The following is a 7,751-nucleotide window of genomic DNA, read 5'->3' on the forward strand; positions in this document are numbered from 1 at the left end:
ATTGTGCTTGACAGCAAAGAAATTTTTTGCACCTGAAGTAAAAATCAGACCCTTCTGTTTTAATGGAAACTGTCCTTGAATAGGATCAGACGTGCACGTCTTAAACAGCATGGAATAAAAACCAGCCTGAAGAAATAATCACCAAATGACTGGAGACACCAAGTAGCTCCGTGTGAGCGACACCGCGAAGTAGGGTAAAGTGGAACTCGACCGGGCGCTGTCTCGCTCTCACCCGGAGAACTGCTGAGCACTCAGCCTTCTGTTTTCTGCCCAAGCACTAAGCGGGTGGAAATGTTTTCCTTTCATTGACTGGAAACAAAAGCGATGCTGCGTCAGCAGATAGGCTGAGCGATAAAACATAAAACATAGAAAAAAAACCACCGCGACGTCTGGTTAAATGTGAACAAAACAAAACAGCAGAGAGCCTTCCTTGGAGCACGCATCTTGCAATTAAACGTTGTATTCAGAAAAATTAAAATGCAGAAGGAAAAGGCCTAAAATCCCTTTGGGAACAGGAAGAGCACGCGGCACAGACCAAGGCACCAAACCCAAGATACGGGAAAGAAAAGACAGCCTCAGGCCCGACATGGAACGTCGGAGGGAAGAGGGGAGAGGCCGGCGGGTCCGACGCCGGTGGGAAAAGCTACCAGGAAGAAAAGAATGAGCACAGAGGAAAAGCACAAATGCGGTAAATGGGAAACTGATAGCTCGATTGGGAAAACCGTGACCCTCCAAATACATACTGCAGCTGATAGATGATAAATGAAAAACCGTCAGTAGAGGGAAAGGATCTTCTAATTACTCAGTACGCTAACAGGAAATTTTTCATTAAAAATTCCACATTTGGACCCACTTAGGAAGAAATTAACACTACTGGAATTCTAGTTATAAACAGCAAAAGGAAAAAATTTTAAAACAGACAAGGGAGCCCAGCAGGGTGGCGCCCGCCTGTAATCCCAGCACTCGGGAGACTGAGACCAGTCTGGGCTACAAAGTGAGCTCAAGGTCACCTGAGCTGCACTGCGAGACCTTGTCTCAAAAAGACAAAAAAAAAAAAAAAACACACAGACTGAGGACTGCGATGTACTCCGACCAGAGTTTTTTAAATGCACAGGGAGATGGTCCACTAACTGCTCTGACTGACTTGAGTCTCCAGGCATCTGAGGGCACCACAGTGCCCAGAGAACTGAGAGTCTGTGTAAATAAATAAATTCTTCCGGCGATCTTAGAGAAATCGTGTAGAACAGAAAGGTGCCGGTGTGTGCAGAGTGCGAAAATGTTGTTGTGAGCCTTGAAATGGTGAGCAAGACTGACCTAGAAACTCCAGACAGAAGGGCTCTTGATGCCAACCTGGAGGGCCGAGACTACAAGAGGCAGTGTGGGTTACTGGGGTGGGGATGAATCGCATCAGGGTGGTTTGCTTTATTTCTTACATTTTACAATTATTTATTTACCTATTATTATTACAATGACAGAACTGAGGATTGGCCCCAGGGCCTTTGCGCTGAGCTACATCCCCAGTTCTTTCTTTATGATTTTTGAGGCAGGGTCTCACTAAGTCACTAACTTGCTCTGTCAGTCTGACTTCCAACTTGTCCTCCTCCTACCTCAGCCTCCCAGAGAGCGGGGATTGTAGGCATGTCTACCACTCCTAGCAATCAGATTTTTTTTTTTAAAAAATCCTACAATTTCAAGAGTACTCATTCTGGGATAAGGGGGAACACTCTGGCTGGTGCAGTAAGACAGGTGCCCCCTCCCCTGCATCTTTCCCCCACCCCACAGACGGTCTGGGAAACACGGGCATGGCCCGCCAGGCTGCTCCTGCACGGGTGACACCCTGGTTACACACTCGTCCCCATAAACTTGGAGTCCAGCCTGAGAAACACGAGCCGGAGGAGCATCACTGAGTAGATGATGAACTGAAGGACAAACCTCTGGGCTCTGTCAGCTGAGCAAACCGGATACCGCCTGAGTGTGTTTCCACGAGAGAGACCCCGGGGGAGGGCTCAGGGCGCTAATCACAGTGTGGGCTCACTCAAGCTTTGCGGTTGTTTCTCACCACCAACAAAGAGGAAAATCCTGCCCGCAAATTCTGAGTTGGCTGAGACAGAAGGTACACAAGGCTGGGCCGGGGATGTAGCTCAGTGGCATAAGCACCTGCCTGGCAAGCACAAGGTACCGATTCCCAGTACCAAAAAAAAAGAAAGTACACAAGGGTCACTGAATGATCAGATGGTCACATTAGAATCCAAAAGGCCTGAAAAGCTACAGCAGTGGACAAATCGAATATGACCAAATTTTTAAAAGACTACATGGAAGGTTCTTTACTTGCTTCAAATCATAAAACCCTCTTGGGTCAAAAACAACTCCACTTCTGTGGCTTACATAAGACTATTCTGTGGGCACGTGGCCGAGAGTGTGACGGTCCAGTCCTCTCTGAGGCTGAACCCAGATGAGCCCTGGGGTGTCTGTTCCCCTCGGCACTGAGGGCCACGTGAGGGCTGCCTGGCTCCAGGAGCCACTTGAGAGACGGTTTCTGCCCCGGCTTCTGTGGTGGACAGTTCCAGCCTAGGGAGGGAAGGACCATGAGAACAGGAGGTTCTCTGAGAATGAGAAAGAGCCCTCCATCTCCATCTCAGAGTGAAACCCTCAGATTTGCTCAGAGTGGTCTCAAGGGTGAAATTAGGGCTGGAGATGAAAAGTGCTAGAAAAAACAGGTTTCAGCTGGATATAGGAGGACATTTCTAACAGGAGCCCAAGGCAAAACAGACTGCCTTTAGAACCAGGAGTGAATTGCCAGCCCCGGGACACATCTCTACAGGAACTCCAGCAAAAAAACATACACCACAGACTGGAGCTGATGACTGTTTAGAGTGGATCACCTGAAAGTTCCAGTCAGTGTCATTTGTATATGTCGCTTGCTCTTCCGCCCAATAAGTCACTTGTTGGGCAATATGAATAGCAAAAGAGAAATTACTAGTTGGCTTTTTGTTACTGTGACAAAGCCTGACCTAAACTGATTTTAAAAGGAAGGTTCACGCTGGCTCACGGTTTCAGAGGCCTCAGTCCACGGCCAGCTGGCTGTATTGCTGGAGGCCCATGGCGAGGAGAAACACCACGGTGGGAGGGCATGGCAGAGGACAGCGCTCACTCGTGGCAGCAGGAAGCACAGCGAGAATGATCCTGAGAGGAAGGGCCTGGGGCTGCACACGGTCCCCGCCTTCACACTCCCATGATCCAGTCCCCACCTCCTGCTTCCACTACCCCCAGTACTGTCATCAAATTATGGTCTCACCAACGGATTCATCCACTTTATGAAGTGGGAGTTCTCCAACCACCATCCAAAAGCCATAAGGCTTTGGGGGGACATTCCACACCGAGAGCCTTTGGGGGAACATTTCATCCTAACCATAATACAGTGTGTTGGCTTTTATCCTGCTGTCAGCACGTAGTGTTGGGCATACCCAGTCCTCACAGTTAGCTCTGACTTTTCAGAGAAGGCAAGGAAGGACAAACGAAGGGAAAGGGCAGGAGCAGGGGCCATGGACGGGGAACACGGCGGGGAGGCGGGGCGGGCTGGGGGGAGGCGCCACCCAGGAAGGACAGGCATCAGCCAAAGCTGCTCCTCGTCATGGAATGCCATGTCCTCTCCCTGCCCAACTCCCCTCTGTTTCTGTCTTTGAGCTGTGACTTAAATCTCACAGTGTGATTCTGTTTTATTAGAAAGACATAACAGGACAAAGGGGGAGAGGGACTTGGAGATCAGATAGTACTTACCCAAGACAAGTCACTGAAACGCAGTCCTCCAACCTCGTGCACACTCAGCCGCCGGCTGAGGGGTTTGCCCTGCAGTGCCCCCACTCCCTGGCTGCCGGAGTATTGGGGACCAGTGTCCACAGCAGCCCCGCGATCTCAGCCCCGAGCTCTCCGCCCCATATCATTGCGAAATGTCTAAATGCTGCATCTCATATGTGAATCAAAGCTAATCTTCCATCTGAATTGCAAATGGTTAAAAAATGAATTTTTATCAGGACGTCTTGAATATACATAGTAAAAACACAGAAATTATTTTAAAATATACAATGAAGGAGAAATCCTCTTCTCACCTCTGGCCCCACCTCCTACACATGCTCCCAGGGGTAAAAGGCATTATCAATTTATTGTACACTCATGGATTAATTTTGATAGGATGTGCGTGTGTGTGTGTGTGCACGCGCGTGTGTGTGTGTGGCCGTATGCAAGGGTCAACACAGAAATGCCCTTTTTTGCATCAGTGGAAGCAGCTGTCACACAGTTCTCTCCCTTGGCTTTTGCCCTTGACAGCAGCCGCTCTGCTGTGACCTGTTGCTATGACACCAATGACCGCCCACACCGCCACTGCACAGAGGAATGACGTCACCGTAACGTGGACGCCTTGGTGTCTGTCTGCAGTTTTCCTCTACAAGGGAAGTAAAGCTCTGAATCGTGACAGTAGAATTTGAATCCTCAGCAAGTAGGAAGGAGCCCTTGGTGTGGAGCTCTTCTTGCGTTTTAAGAAGATGTACAAGGAGTGGCCACTCTTCCGCGGAGGGGCACCCTGGCTTGCACCGTCCTGGGGTTGCAGCATGATGTTCTCTGGTGCTCCTTGGCACTGTGGGTTCCCGAAACAGCACCCCACGCCATCGTATTCCTCTCCTCCTGAGCTGAGTCAGCGCCACTGAGCCACTACCTGACCGTCCAAGTGCTCTGCCATGTACAGCGCTCGTTTCCATTCACGCTCTCCCTTCAGAGCTGCGACCATTTGAAGTGGTCTCCCAGCCACACTGCTCCCACAGGCCACTGAAGCTCTGCGGCGGGGTGCAACGGCGTCACGGCAGGGAACCCTGGGTTCTGGAAGTCACACAGGGATTGACACGTGTCCCCCGCGTCAGTCCTTCTCACAGCTGGCCAGAGGACCAAAACGTACACAACTCCTCGCCAACTGATGCACGCGAGGCTGGGTCCCAGGACTTACTGTAAAGACGATTCTGCAGTGAACTGGGAACTTGGCTGAACTGTGTCCTCCCGAAATTCATGCGTCGAAATCTTAATCCCCAGCCCCTCGGAGTGCAGCTGTCTTTGGAGACAGGGCCTTTAATGAGGTGAGTAAGTGAAAACGGGGCAATCAGTGTGAGCCCTGATCCCACCCGACCGGTGTCCTTATTAAAAGCAGAGAACAGGACGTACAGAGAGACGCCCGGGGAGCGCACACGGTGGAGAGGCCGCGTGAGGACACAGCGAGAGGGCGGCCATCTGCGAGCCAAGCGGTGAGGCCTCGGGAGAAAGCAACCCTTCCGCAGCCCCGATCTCAGGTTCCCAGCCCCCAGCACTGTGGAAAACTACAGTCCTGTTGTTCAAGCATCCGGTCTGCAGTATCTCATTACGGCGGCTCCAGCAAACCGACTCAGACGCGAATTTCCAGAGGGACTCGATTTCCAGCGCAGGTGAAATGTCAGCACTAAACTACCTTTAGGTGAAGGAGACCTATGAGGCAACGGTTAATTTGGTTCTGCTAAGAAGATACTCGTCTAGTCACTTTCTCATCCCTGGGATGCAATACGGGACACCACAAGTTAAAAGAGGAGGTTTATTTTGGTTCGGTTTACAGAGGTCTCAGTCCACGCTTAGCTGGCTCAAAGGCAGGACAGCATGGCACAGCAGCATCGCAGAGGAGAGCTGCTCAGGGGGGCGGGCAGGGAACAAAGGGAGCGGCCCAGGAGGGAGATAACCGTGTCTAGGACACACCCGCAGTGACCCGCCTTTCTGGTCAGGTCCTACCTCCTAACAGCACATCAGCTATAGGCCCCCAAAGTCCAGTCTGCCAAATATATGAGGCTTTGGGTGTTGTTTTAGATCCGTACTATACCAAACTGTACCAATACTCTTTCATCTACCCATTTTCAAGTAGGCAGAGAATCCTGTTAAATCTTGGGCTTGTGCTTCCAACTCAAGGACAGTGGTCTTCCAATAGCTAGTTCAGATTCAGAGTCCATGCTTGGGCGTTACTCACAGGCTGCTAATATCCGGGCTCACTAAATAGATGGGGTTCATCCCGCAGCAATGGGGCCTTTGCCACAGCCTGGCAGACAGTGGAAAAGAGGACCCCACATGGGCCTTGGTATCAGCAAGGCCTGTGTTTGAACCCCAGCTCCACTGCTTCCTAATTAGGGCACGTGGCCCGCCAAATGCATGGCCGTCTACCTGACTCTGTTTCATCAAGTGAGAAGTATCCTGCTGTACTTCGGAGCTAATATGAGAATTTTTAAATGGGTTTAAAGAGCTATAACATGGTAGAAACTCAGTACATGAGAGCTAGCCTTATCACCTCTGGACTGTCAACTTCCACTCACCATTAACATTTCAGGTCAAAAAAAATCTAACAGTGATCCCAGTTTGTCTTTCTGAGCAGTCAGGGAGATGCCATTTGGGTGGGGTGGGTGAGGGTGCGGGCCAGGAAAGAAGCGAGAAGCCTGATAACTTCCAAATGAATCTTTCAGTCTTCCTAAAACCGAACACATAGCAAAGCATTTCTTAAGAAAATGCCAATGCCCTTGGAGATAGCAATATGTAATCTAACACAAAATTCAAAGGTTAGTGGACAAGTGAAAAGCACAAAGGTCACATGGTACAATGATCTAGGGTAAGTGCCGGGGGTAGCCTGGGTGGGCAGGAAGGGGAGAGCACCAGTGAGGGGAAGCTTGGTCTGCCTGGAAGTTTTGCTGGCTGTCAGCTAGCTATGCTTTGCTGGGATTCAGCCTCATGCATTCTGCCACCCTGAGAGTGTGTGTGTATTCACAGCACACTGTCAGACCTCACCACCTGAACCTAGCCACCAAGTCCGGAACGTATGTGGGGTTTTGTGAAACTATTCTGACATTTGGATTAATTCTTAAGAAACACAGTTTTGCTGCCGAATTTTTCATCCTGCAATATGACAGAGAAGAAAACTAAGCCGACGCCTCCCTTCCATCCTTGAAATCAACCCGGTGACCAATGAGCCATTGTTTTATCAATCCTCCCTGGAGAATGATCACCCTGCAGTATTAAATTAGAAAAATAAGACATCTAATTTCCCTCACCTATAAAAGTTATATGATCTTTTTGCTCATGTTCAATTTGCATCAGTTCATTGAGTCACAAGTGCACCAGTTCCAGTATAATCATAATGTGTCGTTATCCCAGACAACCTCAGTCTAGAGGAATAAGGTGTTCTGCCTAAGAGGATCCCAGCTCACTACGGTTTACTACTTGAGGTGAGACACCTGACTGTGCAATGGAGGTGCGGCTGTCCTACACATGTATAAATATCCACTTCTAAATTTAAATATACGGGAATAAGAGGTCCCTGGTGTTCAGTACCTCCTGCGGCAAGGGGACTCATCATTGGCCATAACACTATCTATTTCATAAAGCGAGTTCATTCAGCCTAGTCAGGGGAGGCAGGCCGAGACGCCCTCAAGGACGGCGACCTCTGCAGGCTCAGCCCTGTGGCACTGGCAGGAGGGACCTCAGCGGGGAAGGAGCCTGCGAGCCTCAGGACGTCTCAGCTCTCTTGCGTCCATTCATTGCAGGTCCTCTGGCCTCAACCTCCCGACCTTAGTTCCTATCTCTCTGTCCCTGTCCGAGTCACCTTCTCACTGCTGAGACACAAAACCTCACACCCGGAACTTAGAGGAGGAGAAGTTGCTTCTGGCTCACATTTCAGTCCACAGTCAGGGGGCTCCAAGGAAGGA

Source organism: Chinchilla lanigera, unplaced genomic scaffold (assembly GCF_000276665.1).
Source record: "Chinchilla lanigera isolate Chin_1 unplaced genomic scaffold, ChiLan1.0 scaffold00025, whole genome shotgun sequence".
Lineage (NCBI taxonomy): Eukaryota > Metazoa > Chordata > Mammalia > Rodentia > Chinchillidae > Chinchilla > Chinchilla lanigera.